Source organism: Sus scrofa, chromosome 14 (genome assembly GCF_054392235.1).
Source record: "Sus scrofa isolate SSC_HxYL_T2T_F1_AM1 chromosome 14, Sscrofa_HxYL_maternal_Yorkshire_Landrace_v2.0, whole genome shotgun sequence".
In the NCBI taxonomy this organism is placed as follows: Eukaryota; Metazoa; Chordata; class Mammalia; order Artiodactyla; family Suidae; genus Sus; species Sus scrofa.
The window spans coordinates 67,096,918-67,110,436 of record NC_139396.1 but is presented as its reverse complement, the minus strand read 5'-3'; the positions used below and the strand labels follow the sequence as shown (position 1 = coordinate 67,110,436).

The window sequence follows — 13,519 nt, the reverse complement described above, 5'->3', positions numbered from 1 at the left end:
CCAGGTTGTTTATATTCTTATTGGTTTATAAAGAATTCTCAGTATTTTCTGGAAAATTTTTCCTGTATATACATAAATATAGTGACTATTATTCCTGGTCTGAAGTTTACTTTTTAATTTTTTTTCTCTTTTGGCTGCATCCATGGCATATGGAAGCTCCCAGGCCAGGGATCACAACTGCACCACACCAGTGACCCTAGTTGCTGTAGTGACATGCCAGATCCTTAACCCAATGGGCCACAGGGGAACTCTGTATTTTTCATTTTTTGAGATATAATTGACATATAACTTTCATATTAGTTTCAGGTGTATAACATAATGATTCTGTTTGTATATGCTGCAAAATGATCACCACAATAAGCCTAGTTAACATCCATCACCATACACAGTTAGGAATATTTTTCCTCTGATGAGAACTTTTAACATATACTTTCTTAGCAGCTTTCAGATATACAATACAATTTTATAGCTGTAGTCACCTTGCTATACATTATATCCCCTGACTTATTTATTTTATAACTGGAAGTTTGTATTTTTTGACCACCATTACCCATTTTGCTCTACCCCACCCCATCCTTTGGCAACTATCAATCTGTATTTATGAATTCATTTTTTTTAGATTCTGCATATAAGTGAAATCATAAGATATTTGTCTTTCTCTGAAGTATTTCACTTAGCATGTGCCTTCTCAGTCCATTTATGCTGTTGCAAATACCAATATTTTCTTCTTTTTTATGCTGAATAATATTCTATTGTATGTAAATACCAAATTTTAAAATCCATTAATCAGTGGACAATTAGGTTGTTTCCATGTCTTGGCTATTGTAAATAATCCTGCAATAAACATGGGGATGCATATGTCTTATTTAGTTGATATTTTCTTTTCCTTCAGATAAATAGCAAGAAATGGAATGGCTGGATCCTATGGTTGTTCTATTTTTAATTTTTTGAGGGACCTACATATTGTTTTCCATAGTGGCTGTACCAGTTTACATTCCTACCAACAGGATTCCCCTTTTTTCACATTCTTACCAACACTTATTAGTTATTTCCTTTCTTTATTTCTTTCTTCCTTCCTTCCTTCCTTCCTTCCTTCCTTCCTTCCTTTCTTTGTCTTTTTAGGCCTCATCCACAGCATATGGAAGTTCCCAGACTGGGGAGTCGAATTGGTGCTATAACTGCTGGCCTATGCCACAGCAACACCAGATCTGAGCTGTGTCAGCGACCTACACCACAGCTCACAGCAACGCTGGATCCCAGCCCACTGAGCGAGGCCAGGGTCCTCGTGGATACTAGTCAGGTTCGATTCCGCTGAGCCACAATGAAAACTCTATCTCTTTTAGATAGTAGCCATTCTAACAGGTGTGAAGTGATATCTCATTGTGTTTATTATTTGGATTTCCCTGATGATTGATGCCTTTTTATGTGTCTATTGGCCATCTGTATAACTCCTTTGGAGAAATGTTTATTCAGGTCCTCTACTCATTTTTTGTTTTGTTTTGTTTGTTTTGTCTTTTTGCCTTTTCTAGGGCCGCACCCGAGGCACATGGAGGTTCCCAGGCTGGGGATCTAATAGGAGCTGTAGCTGCCGGCCTACGTCAGAGCCACAGCAACTGGGGATCTGAGCCGCTGCGTCTGCGACCTATACCACAGCTCATGGCAATGCCGGATCCTTGACCCACTGAGTGAGGCCAGGGATTGAACCCACAACCTGATGGTTCCTAGTCAGATTTGTTAACCACTGAGCCAGGATGGGAACTCCTCTACTCATTTTTATTATTTATTTATTTATTTATTTTTTCTACTTTAAAAAAAATTTTTTTTCTACTCATTTTTAAATCAGATTATTATTATTTCTTTCTATTGAGTTGTGTGACTTCTTTGTATATTTTGAATATTACCCCATCAGATACACATTTTCCCCATTTGTTAGGTTGCCTTTTTGTTTTGTTGATGCTTTCCTTTGCTGTGCAGAAACTTTTTAGTTAGATGTAGTCCTACTTGTTTATTTTGGCTTTTATTGGCTTTGTTTTTGGATTTTTTAAATCCAAAAAGCCACCAGGACCAATGTCAAGGAGCTTACTACCTATGTTTTCCTCTAAGAGTTTTATGGTTTCAGTTCTTACATTTAAGTTTTTAATCCATTTTGAGTTGACTTTTATGTATGATATGAGGTAGTTGTCCAGTTTCATTCTTTTGCATGTGGCTATCCAGTTTTCCCAGCACAGTTTATTGAGGAGATTGTCCTTTCCATTATTTAGTCTTAGCTCTGTTGTGATAAGTCAATTGACCATATATGTATGAATTTATTTCTGGGCTCTCTATTCTATTCCACTGATCTATGTGTCTATTTTTGTGCCAGTATCATACTATTTGGTTACTATAGCTTTGGAATATATTTTGAAAACAGGAAGTGATATGCCTTCAGCTTTGTTCTTCTTCCTTAAGTTTGCTTTAGCTAAATGAGGTCTTTTGTGGTTTGATACAAATTTTAGAAGTTTTTGTTCTGTTTCTGTGAAAAAATGTATTGGAATTTTGATAGGGATTATACTGAATTTGTGGAATGCTTTGTGTGATATGTATATTTTAACAATATTAATTCTTCCAACCAATGAGCATGAAATATCTTTCCATTTACTTGTGTCTTCTTCATATTTACTTTTCCATTTTCTTGAAGGTCTTTTGAAAAGAAGCATGCATTTTGTTAAATTTATTATTATTTGATTTTCTGAGATGACATTGTAAATTTTACATGTATGTATATGCACTTTTTTTTTTTTTTTTTTGCTTTTTAATGGCATACCTGTGACATGTGGAAGTTCCCAGGCTAGGGGTTGAATTGGAACTGCAGCTGCTGGCCTATGGCACAGCCACAGCACCACCAGATCCCAGCTGTGTCTGTGACCTACACCACAGCTCATGGCAATGCCAGATCCTTAACCCACTGAGCAAGGCCAGGGATCAAACCTGGATCCTCATGGATACTAGTCAGATTCGTTTCCACTGTGCCACAATGGGAACTCCATATATGATATTTTTTAAATTAAAGAAATTCCCCCTTGTCTATTGCTAGTATAAGAAATACAGATGATTTTTTTATCATCAAAAATCAAATTGAATAAAAAATTAAAAAAAAATCAAATTGAAGCTGCAGTAGCAGGCCTATACCACAGCCATGCAACATCAGATCTGAGCTGCATCTCTGACCTACATCACAGATTGTGGAATGCCAGATCCTCAATCTACTAAGTGAAGCCAGGGATTGAACCTGCATTCTCAGAGAGACTAAGTTGGGTTCTTAACCTCTGAGCCACAATGGGAACTCCAGTTTTCTGTTTGTATCTAGAGTGGTAGATTATATTGATTCATTTTCAATCATATGGCAAATATTCCAGGAATGCAAGATTGGTTTAACATTTAAAAATCAATTGGTTTTGGTGTATCATAATTTTTTAGATATTATTGGATTTTATTTGCTAAAACTTTATTCACAATTCTTTTATCTTTGTTTATGAGAGATATTGGTTTATATTTTTCTTGTAATATTTTTGCTTCCAGTGTCAGTGTAATTCTGGAGTTGTCAAAGGGGTTTTAAAGTATTTTCTCCTTCTATTCTGAAACTATTTGTATAGAATTGATATTTCTTTAAGTATTTGATAGAATTAACCAGAAAAGCTCTCAGGGCCTGGAGCTTTCTTCATGGGAAGGTTTTTAGATTACAGATTCTACTGTTTTGATAGATAAGGGGCTCTTCAGATTTTCTGCTTCTTCTTGAATCAGTTTTGGTAATCATGTCTCTCAAGGAATTTGTCCATTTCTTTTAAGATTTTCAGTTTGTTGGGGGAGTTCCCATTGTGGTACAGCAGAAATGAATCTGACTAGGAACCATAAGGTTGCGGGTTTAATCCCTGGCCTTGCTCAGTGGGTTAAGGATCCGGTGTTGCCGTGAGCTGTTGTGTAGGTTGCAGACGTGGCTTGGATCCTGCGTTGCTGTAGCTCTGGTGTAGGCTGGCGGCTACAGCTCCAATTGGACCCCTAGCCTAGGAACTTCCATGTGCCCCGGGATCAGCCCAAGAAATGGCCAAAAAAAAAAAAAAAAAAAAGATTCTCAGTTTATTGGCATAATATTGTTCATAGTATTTCCTTATTATCATTTTAATGTAAGGTCTGTAGTAATGTCTTTGCCATTTCTGATACTGGTGATCTGTGCCCTTTTTTAATCTTAATGAGTACAGCTAGCATTTTATAATTCTTATTGATTTTTTCAAAAAACAGTTGTTGGTTTATTGATTTTCTTTATATTTTTATCTTTTAATATCTTATTCATGTTTGTTCTTATTTTTATTATTCCTTCCTTCTACTTACTTTGAGTTGACTTTTACTCTTCTATCATTGATTTTGGACTTCTTTACATAAGCATTTGAAGATACACATTTCTCTCTAAGCTCTGCTTTAGCTGCATTCTACAAATTTTGATATGTTGTAATTTCATTTTCAACCAATTCAGAAGTTTTTCTTTTATTCCTTTTGTTTATCCTTTGACTGATGGATAGTGCTTTAATTCAGATATTTCAGGATTTCTGTGATACCTCTTTGTTATTGATGTCTAATTTAATATTTTCATAATTTATTTTTATTTTTTCTTTTTGTGGCCACACTTGTGGCATATGGAAATTCCCAGGCTAGAGGTTGCACTGGAGCTGCAGCTGTGGCCCATGTCACAGCCACAGCAACATCAGATCTGAGCTGCATCTGTGACCTATGCCACAGCTTGTGGCAACACTTCATTGTTAAGCCACTGAGCAAAGCCAGGGATCGATCCTTCATCCACACAGAGACTACATCAGGTCCTTAACCCACAGGAACTCCTTAATTAATTAATTAGTTAATTGTCTTTTTAAGGCCACACCCACGGCATGTGGAAATTCCCAGGCTAGGAGTCAAATTGGAGCTGTAGCTGCTGGCCTGTGCCACAGCCACAGCAGTGTAGGATCTGAGCTGCATCTGTGTCCTGAGACCTACACTGCAGCTCATGGCAACGCTGGATCCTTAACCCATTGAGTGGGGCCAGGGATCAAACCCGAGTCCTCATGGATACTAGTGTGGGTTCATTACTACTGAGCCACAACGGGGACTCCTTAAATGTATTTTTGATTGTGGTAAAATATGCATAAAAAAATTCATCATTTTAACTACTTTAAGTGTATAGTTCAGTGGTGTTAAGTACATTCTCATTGTTATCTATTTCCAGAACTTTTTTCATTTTATAAAACTGAGCTCTGGGAGTTCCCATCGTGGCACGGCAGAAATGAATCCAATTAGGAACCACGAGGTTGTGGGTTCAATCCCTGGCCTCCCTCAGTGGGTTAAGGATCTGGCATTACCATGAGCTGTGGTGTAGGCTGCAGACTCGGCTTGGATCTGGCGTTGCTGTGGCTGTGGTGTAGGCCAGTGGCTACAGCTCCAATTAGACCCCTAGCCTGGGAACCTCCATATGCCGCAGGTGCGGCCCTAAAAAGGACAAAAGACAAAAAATAAACAAACAAACAAAAAAACTGAGCTCTGTATCTATTGCACAATAACTTCTCATTCTGGAATATGTATTCTGCTGTTAAAAAATATATTTTAAAAACACTTGAACATAGTTATAATAGTTGTTTAAATTTCCTTGTCTGCAGTGTCATCATCTTTGTCATTTTGGGTCATATTTATTGATTAATTTATCTTCTGCTTATATTTCACTTGCTACTGACTTTTTTTACATTTCTGGGATTTTTTTGATTGAATTGTGGACATTGTTAATGTTTTCTTCTTATGTGTTTGGGTTTTGTTGTCTTCATCTAAAAAGTGTGTTCTAGTAAGCAGTTATATTTGTTTCATGCATTTTGTTCCATTTTCTAGCTATTCTGGCAGAGTATAAATGTGGTCTCTGTTAATTAACTATTATGGCTGGAAGCAAAATTCACCACTAGTTTTTTTTGTTTGTTTTTTGTTTTTGGAGGCCGCACCCACGGCATACAGAGTTTGCCAGGCTAGGGGTCCAATTGGAGCTATGGCTGCTGGCCTACACTACAGCTCATGATAGTGCTGAATCCTTAACCCACTGAATGAGGCCAAGGATCGAACCCGCAATCTCATGTTTCCTAGTTGGATTCATTTCCTCTGTGCCACGACGGGAGCTTCTCACTACTGGTTTTAATGTAGTTCATGACACTTTTGGGTAAATAACGTAAGTCTATCAAAGATTCATTCTGAGTAAAAGTCTGTGAAGATAGTCTGGTCTTTTCTAGTTACCTTTTAACTAGTCTCCCCTTGTTTCATGGTAATCTTACCAGGAGTGGCATGTTTAGTATAACATATAGAATGAAGACTGGATCTGGAAAGATTCAATCTTATCTCGTTGCTAACTTGTATGTGTCTTTAGACATATTCAAACTATTCAAACATCCATTACTTCTGCTGTATAATGAAGGAAACATATTAGAGTTACTTAAGATCTGAAGTCTTATTCAGTTGCAAAATTCTGTGATTCTTTATTATGTCTATAAATGCCATTGCAGGTTGAATTCTGAGCTCTGACACCAATTAAACATTGGTTTTTTTAATAATGATTTTTATTTTTTCCATTATAGCTGATTTGCAGTGTTCTATCAGTTTTCTGCTACACAGCAAGGTGATCCAGTTACACATACATGTATACATTCTTTTTTCTCACATTATTATTCTCCATCACAAGTGACCAGACACAGTTTCCAGTGCTAGACAGCAGGATCCCATTGCTTATCCTGTCCAAAGGCTATAGTTTGCATCTATTAACCCCAAATTCCCAGTCCCTCCCACTCTCTTCCCCTCCATCTTGGAAACCATAAGTCTATTCTCCATGTCCATGTTTTTCTTTTCTGTGGAAAGGTTCATTTGTGCCATATATTAGATTCCAGATATAAGTGATATCATATGGTATTTGTCTTTCTCTTTCTGACTTACTTCACTTAATATGAGAGTCTCTAGTTCCATCCATGTTGCTGCAAATGGCATTATTTTGTTCTTTTTAATGGCTGAGTAGTATTCCATTGTGTATATATATCACACCTTCCTATTCCAGTCATCTGTTGATGGACATTTGGGTTGTTTCCATGTCTTGGCTATTGTGAATAGTGCTGCAGTGAACATGCACTGGATGTGTCTTTTTCAAGGAAAGTTTTGCCTGGATATATGCCCAAGACTGGGATTGCCAGGTCATATGGTAGTTCTACATATAGTTTTCTGAGGTACCTCCATACTGTTTTCCAAAGTGCTTGTACCAATTTACATTCCCACCAACAGTGCAGGAGCGTTCCCTTTTCTCCACACCTTCTCCCAGCATTTTTTATTTGTGGACTTATTAATGATGGCCATTCTGACTGGTGTGAAGTGGTACTTCATAGTTATTTTGATTTGCATTTCTCTAATAATCAGTGATGTTGAGCATTGTTTCATGTGCTTGTTGGCCTTCTGTGTATCTTCTTTGGAGAAATATCTATTCAGGTCTTTTGCCATTTTTCCATTGGGTTGTTGACTTTTTTGCTGTTGAGTTGTATAAGTTGTTTGTGTGTTTTAGAGATTAAGCCCGTGTCAGTTGCATTGTTTGAAACTGTTTTCTCCCATTCTGTAAGTTGTCTATTTTTTTTTAAATGGTTTCCTTTGCTGTGTAAAAGCTTGTCAGTTTGATTAGATCCCATTGGTTTATTTTTGCTTTTATTTCTGATGTTTTGCTTTTATTTCTGATGTTTGTGATGTGAAAACATTGTTGATGTCAGAGAATGTTTTGCCTGTGTTCTCTTCCAGGAGTTTGATGGTGTTTTGTCTTATGTTTAAGTCTTTAAGCCATTTTGAGTTTATTTTTGTGTGTGGTGTGAGGGTGTGTTCCAGTTTCATTGATTTGGAAGCAGCTGTCCAGTTTTCCCGGCACCACTTGCTGAGGAGACTGTCTTTTTCCTATTTTATGTCTTGCCTCCTTTGTCGAAGATTAATTGACTCTAGGTGTCTGGATTTATTTCTGGGTTCTCTATTCTGTTCCATTGGTCTGTATGTCTGTTTTGGTACCAGTACAGTTAAGCATTGTTTAAAAATGAAGAATCTGCTTCTGGCTCTCACAAAGTTTGTTCCTTGTTTGATCTAGTTAATAAATCAAGGATGAAAACAGTATTAGATTATTGGATTTTATAGTTCAAAGGGCATTTATTTATAAATATTGCACATCCTAACAGTGTTTTTTATGCAAATAGATGGTAAAGTGCTATTATGGTATCTTAGGTTTGCATAGGATCTCATTTTAAAAACAACATCTTGCAGTTAGAGGCAAAGTTGAATATATGGATATTAAATTCTTAATCTCAGAGTTCCCATTGTGGCTCAGTGGGTTATGAACCTGACTAGTATCCATGAGTTTGCGGGTTTGATCCTTCATCTTGCTCAGTGGGTTAAGGATCCGGTGTTGCCATGAGCTTTGGTGTATGTCACAGCCACAGCTCGGATTCTACGTTGTTGTGGTTGTGGCTTAGTCCAGCAGCTGAAGCCCCAATTCAACCCCTAGCCTGGGAACTTCCATGTGCTACAGGTGCGGCCCTAAAAAGAAAAAAAAAAAAAGATACATATTTTTTGTATTTACTCACAAATATATCAATTCCTGTTCTCTTCATTCTTTCTCAGAGATCTTGGTTTTCATGAGATATCAATTGTCTTCAGTTTGAAAAACCTCTTTTAGAATTTTCACAGGGAAGGCTTGTGGATAATAAATTCTCTCAGATTTTATTTTTCAGAAAATAACTATTTTGTCTTCTTCTTCTTCTTCTTATTTTTGCTTTTTAGGGTCACACCTGCAGGATATAGAAGTTCCCAGGCTAGGGGTCCAATGGAAGCTGTATCTGCTGCCCTACACCACAGCCACAGTAATGTGGGATCCAAGCCACCTCTGTGACCTACACCACAGGTGACGACAATGCTGGATCCCCAACCCACTGAGCGAAGCCAGGGATCGAACCTGAGTCTTCATGGATGTCAGTCAGGTTCATTTCCACTGAGCCACACGGGAACTCCACAACACTGGATCCTTAACCCACTGATCGAGGCCTGGCATTGAACCCACATCCTCATGGATAATAGGCAGATTTGTTTCCGCTATGTCACAATGGGAACTCCTTGTCTTAATTTTTGAAGAATGATTTTACTGGATATAGAATTCTAGATGCACAGGCTTTTTTCTGTCAATATTTAAAGATATTCTGTTGTTTTCTTGCTATTACTCTTTTTTTCTATGAAATCTTCCGTACTTTAATACCCCATTCTTTTTCAAGCAGTGTCCTAAATTTCATGAGACTTGGTGAGACTGCGAATTCAACTGTTTTTGTAATTCAGCAGCCCATACAATTAAATTTTGTGTTTGATTTTTTAGCAAGATCTTCCCTGTATCTATAAGAAATAAAAGGTTCTTTTAGGGTTGTCATGGAAGCTCTATGAGTCTCAGACCATGACTTGGACTGAGAGTCAACAGACTTGAATTTGTCATTTTTCTTTTTGTTAGCACTGAAATGCAGTCAAACGAATTCCTCCTTATAGTTGTCATTGTCATAGTTTTGTGAAGTCCATTAGCCACTTGAGCCCCCTAGGCATTTGCTTTAGTTGGCACCTTATTGCAAACAATCATAAGTGATATTTTGATCAACTGTGATGCCACTATATGCTATAGATTATTAACATCCTATTTTCCTTGGCAGCAAGTTCATTCTTCCCTCAAATCAACGGCCCAAACAAATCAGTTCTAGAAACTCATCTTTAGGAACCTATTCCCTGGGACCATATCCTATAATAATTCTGTATCAGCCTGGTTCCAATCAGGAGACAGTGATTTAAATAGGAAAGTTTAATATAAAAAATTAAGCTATAGAGTTCCCTGGTGGCTCAGTGGGTTGAGAATCCAGCATTGTCATTGCTATGGCTTGAGTCACTGCTGTGGCATGGGTTTCTGCATGCTATGGGTATGGCCAAAAAAAGTATTAAGCTATGATAAAAGTGTATCTATAAGACTTAAAATAACTTTCTAGGGTACCCTAAAGTTTAGGGAGAGTATCCAAGAAAGGACAAACTTGGAATAGTGTCCCTTTCCCAAGTCTGGAGACTTTATTAGAGAAAGTATATTCATAGCCCATTGGATGGCAAAGAAGTTTCAGGTTTGCCTGGACCAGAAATGGTCTGGAGTTTTTAGGCAACCATGAAGCAAGTTGGCCACAGGCAAACCTCACGCTGGTCACCTCACTCTGGTGCCCAATCAGATGGGAATCCAAAGGAAGTGGGGGCACCTGTGTATGCAGAACTGGTGTACATGGTGTTCACATAGGTAGGGATGTGACATTGAATATGTGTAGGAAACATACCTCCAGGGGAAGGAGCAAGCAGAGGGAGTTGAGGCACCAGTGTGGGCAGGAGATTTGGGGCATGCAGTATCTGTGTTGAGAGGGCTGCAAGAAGGTAATCACCAGGCTGAGCTGGGGACTGTGAATTTACTAAGGGACTGCAAGTTCTTACCACTTTTCTGGGGGCAGAGTGCTACCAGATGTCCTCATACTGACACTATTGATACCCTGTGCCCCAGCCAGAAAACAAAACAAAACAAAACAAACAAAAAAACTGAGCTCCTTCCTCTTGCAGTGGTCCTCTAGTGCCCTCTACTGAGAAAGCTCATTATGTTGACTCTAAAGAGAAATTCCATTCATTAGTGCAGAACAGGTATTAAAGGGTGAATTTGGAGCCAAGAGATAATTCCATCCTTTAACAACTTGAGCCAGTAAGACTGGCTTTTTGTTTGAGTTCTTGCCACCTTGTACCATAAGACTAGGAGTGTTCTAGGATGAAAAGTCGTATACAAACATTTCTTGCCAACTGCAGTTCTCTTATTTCAAGGGTTGACTCCTTTCCATCTTCTGTCTGATTTTCATTGTATTTTCCTTTTAATAGTTATTTTTTATACTTTGTCCATAGTTTATAATGTTTAAGTTGAGAGGTTCCATATAAGCAATTCTACCATTATGGGAAGTGGAACCTGCATTTTTATCATGGAAAGAAAAATTTAAAGCTGTGAAAGATACTTGTTATAATAATTTTATCTAATATATAACATTTACCATATATCAAATGAGAAATGTTATTTGATTTCAACCTTAATGCTAGGTAGTTATTATCTGTAGTAGTTTTCCATGTTAAGGATATTGAGGCTCAGAGAGGTTCTTCTTTTCCTGAGATCATATGGAAGAACTAGTATTTGAGTGCACATGTGTCCCACCCCACAGTGCATATTCCATACTAAAGGTATAAGCATAAACCCTACTTTGTTTGTGGTATTAGTACAAGAAGTAAAAAAATGTTCTGTAGTTAATGTTTTGACTTGTCCATTATAATTCTAGTCTCAAGTACAAAAATGGTATGTAGTCTCATTTTGGTATTGAATTTTTTTTTTTTTTTTTGTCTTTTTGCTATTTCTTGGGCCGCTCCTGCAGCATATGGAGGTTCCCAGGCTAGGGGTCGAATCGGAGCTGTAGCCACCGGCCTATGCCAGAGCCACAGCAACGCGGGATCCGAGCCGTGTCTGCAACCTACACCACAGCTCACGGCAACGCCGGATCGTCAACCCACTGAGCACGGCCAGGGACCGAACACGCAACCTCATGGTTCCTAGTCGGATTCGTTAACCACTGCGCCGTGACGGGAACTCCTGGTATTGAATTTTTATGGAACATGGAGCATAGTAGACTGTTAGTAGGTGTTTGCTAAATTAGATTTATTTCAATGTAAAAAGCCATATAAATATTTGTAAGTACCATAGTATGTTGTGAGCCACGTGGGAAGTCTGTAAGTACCATAGTATGAAGTTATTAAAGGAAAATACTTTTAAGTTTATAACAGGTCAGTTAATTCTTCTTATATATGTATTTTGTTGGTTTTCAGATTTATTTTCAAGTGCCTATGAAGCTTTTTTTTTTTTTTTCCTCTGCTAGGGCCACTTCCTGCGGCAAATGGAGGTTCCCAGGCTAGGGGTCAAATCCGAGCTGTAGCCGCCGGCTTATGCCAGAGCCACAGCAACGCAGGATCCAAGACGCGTCTTCGATCTACACCACAGCTCACGGGAACGCTGGATCCTTAACCCACTGAGCAAGGCCAGGGATCGAACCTGCAACCTCATGGTTCCTAGTTGGATTTGTTAACCACTGCGCCACGACGGGAACTCCATGAGGCTTTAATTAATACTCAGGATATGAGAATGAATTCTTTGTTACATTTCATGGTACCTGCACAGCTCCCCTTTGTAGTATTTTTGTCCTTTTATTGGAATCTTCATGGAGTATAGATAAATCAGACTATTTAAACAGAATTATAAAAGAAAAGATGCATTCTGTTAAGTTTAAATATTTTTCCCCTTTCCCAGAGTGATCCCAAATTTAATAATACATTTAAAAAGGATGTGAATGTGTTTCTACCTGCAAGATTTGTATAAGAGAATAACTAAAAAACCCAAAACTTTGGATTAAAAGATTTTTAAAATATAGCACAATTTAGATGTAGAAAGTACAAGGAAAAATTCAGGTAATTTAACTCCCAGCAACAAGTCCAATAAACATTTTCTTTTCCATTTGATGTGTTCTATAGCCTTTTTCATGGGTGTAGAAATTTTTTAAAAATGTGACTTAGAATACTATTTCATTGTATGCATATATTTTAATTTTATTGTGATTTATTTAACTATGTTTCTATTTGGAGATATGAAGATTGCTTCCAATTTTTCTACATTAAAATAATACTTAAATGAATCTTTGCACATGATTATCCCTTAGTATAAATTCCCATAATTAGAATTACATGGTTCAAGAGTGTTATGAGGGAATTCCCATCATGGCGTAGCAGAAACGAATCTGACTAGGAATCATGAAGTTTTGGGTTTGATCCTTGGCCGAGCTCAGTGTGTTAAGGATCGGGCATTGCTGTGAGCTGTGGTATAGGTCACAGACGTGGCTTGGATCTGATGCTGCTGTGGCTGTGGCATAGGCCGGCAGCTGTAGCTCCAATTGGACCCCTATCCTGGGAACCTCCATATGCCACAGGTATGGCCCTAAAAATAAAAAAAATATTAAAAAAAAAAAAGAAAAAAAGAAAAGAGTGTTATGATTTTTGTGGCCAACAATATGTAATTCCAAATTGTTTTCCAAAATGGTTATACTAATTAATATTTTCATCAGCAGCATATGATAGTGCTTATTTCACTATGGCTTTGCCAGTGCTAGAGGTTAATTTACAAAAAAAAAAAGCTTCATATTTTTGTGAGGTGAGGGATGTTTTTATTTCAGTTTGCATTTCTTTGCTTTCTAGTGAGAGTAACATTTTGCATATATTTACTGGCTAATATAAATTTTTTTGGGGTAGATTTCTTACTCATGTTCATTCATCACCCTTTGAAAATGACTTTAAAAATTCAAAGAGATTCTATTAAAAACAA

The 13,519-nt window shown here is 37.6% G+C and overlaps 1 protein-coding gene and 1 long non-coding RNA gene across 9 annotated transcripts in view; one reads left to right on the top strand and one right to left on the bottom strand.

Annotated features, from left to right (window-relative positions):
* TTC28 (tetratricopeptide repeat domain 28) overlaps positions 1-13,519 on the top strand; it is a 609,616-nt gene that overhangs the window by 83,786 nt on the left and 512,311 nt on the right. The window lies entirely within an intron of this gene.
* On the bottom strand, positions 8,868-13,330 carry LOC146396632 (uncharacterized). Of its 2 annotated transcripts, none has more exons than XR_014825892.1 (2): positions 13,113-13,330; positions 8,868-11,522 (listed from the first exon to the last, which is right to left on the bottom strand). It is a non-coding gene; the product is annotated as an uncharacterized LOC146396632 (long non-coding RNA). The 2 variants fall into 2 exon arrangements; XR_014825891.1 differs by having other exon boundaries at positions 8,868-11,519.